This window comes from Penaeus japonicus, unplaced genomic scaffold (assembly GCF_977035675.1).
Source record: "Penaeus japonicus unplaced genomic scaffold, GWHDUDI00000001_assembly GWHDUDI00000002, whole genome shotgun sequence".
NCBI classification, from domain to species: domain Eukaryota; kingdom Metazoa; phylum Arthropoda; class Malacostraca; order Decapoda; family Penaeidae; genus Penaeus; species Penaeus japonicus.
The window spans coordinates 11,779,549-11,782,048 of record NW_028234404.1 but is presented as its reverse complement, the minus strand read 5'-3'; the positions used below and the strand labels follow the sequence as shown (position 1 = coordinate 11,782,048).

Below are 2,500 nucleotides of genomic sequence, written 5' to 3'. Positions count from 1 at the left end.
GACATGATTTTTCTGCTTCTCCTTCACCTCCTCCCACTCCTTCTCTTCCACCTCCCCTTTTACTCTTACTCTTTGTCCCCTCCTCCTCCTCCTCCCCCTCTCCTCCATCTCCCCTTTTCCTCTTCCTCTTCCCCCCTTCCTCCTCCTCCTCCTCCTCCCCCTCCTTCTTCTCCATCTCCCCTTTTCCTCTTCCTCTTCCCCCTTTCCTCCTCCTCATCCCTCTCTCCTCTTCCCCCTCTCCTCCTCCTCCTCCTCCTCTCCTCCCCCTCCTTCTCCTCCATTTCCCCTTTTCTTCTTCCTCTTCCCCCTTTCCTCCTCCTCCTCCCTCTCTCCTCCTCCTCCTCTCCTCTCCCTTCTTCTCATCCATCTCGCCTTTTCCTCCTCCTCTTCCACCTTTCCTCCTCCTCCCCCCTCCTCTCCTCTTCCTCCTCCCCCTCTCCTCCTCCTCCTCCTCCTCCCCCTCTCCTCTTCCTCCTCCCCCTCTCCTCCTCCTCGTCCTCTTCCTCCCCCTATCCCCTTCCCCCTCTCCTCTTCCTCCTACTCCTCTACTCCTAACCATACAATCTGACAGACAGACAGACAATTAACAGAAGGAATCATAAAACGCGAAATCATTTAGGTCAAGAGGACAAGAACCCTTTAAAATCGAATTGGATGATACAGAAGTAATTAAGTAAAGAGAGAGAGAGAGAGAGAGAAAGAGAGAGAGAGAGAGAGAGAGAGAGAGAGAGAGAGAGAGAGAGAGAGAGAGAGAGAGAGAGAGAGAGAGAGAGAGAGAGAGAGAGAGAGAGAGAGAGAGAGAGAGAGAGAGAGAGAGAGAGAGAGAGAGAGAGAGAGAGAGAAATAAAATAAGATCAGAACAGTGATTGTGTAAGTATTCCCTCTGTGTGTATTGTATTGTGGTGTATTGATTATATGTATGTGGGTGTGTATTTGTGGGTGTGAGTGTGAGTGTGTGGTGACCTGTATGATTGTATATGTCTGTTTTATGAGTGTTATGTAATATGTATTTATGTTTATGATATTTGTATTTGTGTGTGTGTCTGTTTGATTGTGTTTATATGTACCTTTGTGTGTGTGTGATTGTATGTGTGTTTGTATTGTGTGTGATTATATGTGCATTATTGTATGTGTATGATTGTATGTGTACTTGTGTGTGTATAACTGTATATGGATTTGTATGAGGTTGTATGTACATTTGTATGTGACCAAGTATATTTATGTGATTGTATGTGCATTTTTGTGTATGAGTGTATGTATAAGTGTGGTTGTAAGTGTATTCGTTTGTACGAAATAGATAGATAGACAGATAGAGAGCGAGAGCAAGAAAGAGGGGGAGAGAAAGTAAGAGAGAGAGAGTGAGAGAGAGAGAGAGAGAGAGAGAGAAAGAGAGAGAGAGAGAGAGAGAGAGAGAGAGAGAGAGAGAGAGAGAGAGAGAGAGAGAGAGAGAGAGAGAGAGAGAGAGTGGGGGGTAGAGATAAAGATAAATGGATAAATGAATAGATAGATCGATATATATGCAAAGAGTGAGAGCGAGAGAGCATGTGGACATATACGTGATATACGTGTGTGCGTGTGTATGTGTGTGTGTGTTTGTGTGTGTGTGCACTTATGGGCACTTAACTGTGCGTTTATGTGTAAAAAGGAATGAGATACGGAGAAAAAATATATATAAGAGGAGATAGATGAAGCAGTGACACAAAAGCAGAAGCTAAAAAAACACCAGAAAATAAATGATAAGTTGAAAACCAAACACGTAAAAAGTTGATTTAGAACAACAGAAAAACGAGGCGAAAGAGGAAAAAAACTCAAGATCTTGAGACTAGCTTTGTGACTCTTTCGAAATAACCTTGGAGGCTTCTAGATCCGAGGTAAGCGGTAACCTAATCAAACAAATGCATTTTATCAAATTCCCCTTTTGACTGCTTTATCTATTTAATATTTCAGATACAATGGGCTAAGATATATAATCTACAACTTTTTTTCAATATATATATATATTTTTCTTTTTTTGTAATTTAGAGAGGCAATAGATTTCTATAGTTACAATAATTATCTCTTTCCTTTTTTGTTTCTTTTCTGTAAATTTGATTATATTTTAGATAAGTTTCTCCTGTGTCTGTAGCCAAATGAAACTCCATACTGTTGCTATCGAAATTCTCTCAATTATCTGTTGTCATGACTTAAATTTTTATCTATTTTTTTTATCTTTATTGTTTTTTATCTGTCCTCGCTAACAAGGCAACGAAGAACTTGGGCTCTTATAATGATATTTTGTAATATAACATTACGCTGCTGATATCTTCAAGGTCAAGTTACGTAAGAAATAATAAGTTTTGCTTAAAAAAAGCATACGACGTACAGCTGCTGAAATTAATTATGTCTAGACCAACGTCTGAAAATATGAATAGGATGTAAGGACTAATAATTCTCACTTTGAAATATTAATTGGAATTCTGTTAAGCAATCACGAGAGATAGATAGATAGATAGATAGATAG

The 2,500-nt window shown here is 40.0% G+C and overlaps 1 protein-coding gene across 1 annotated transcript in view; it reads right to left on the bottom strand.

The window, feature by feature from the left end:
* Positions 1-2,500, bottom strand: part of LOC122256199 (adenylate cyclase type 2-like) — a 373,607-nt gene that overhangs the window by 29,513 nt on the left and 341,594 nt on the right. The gene's annotated exons all lie outside the window — the stretch shown is intronic.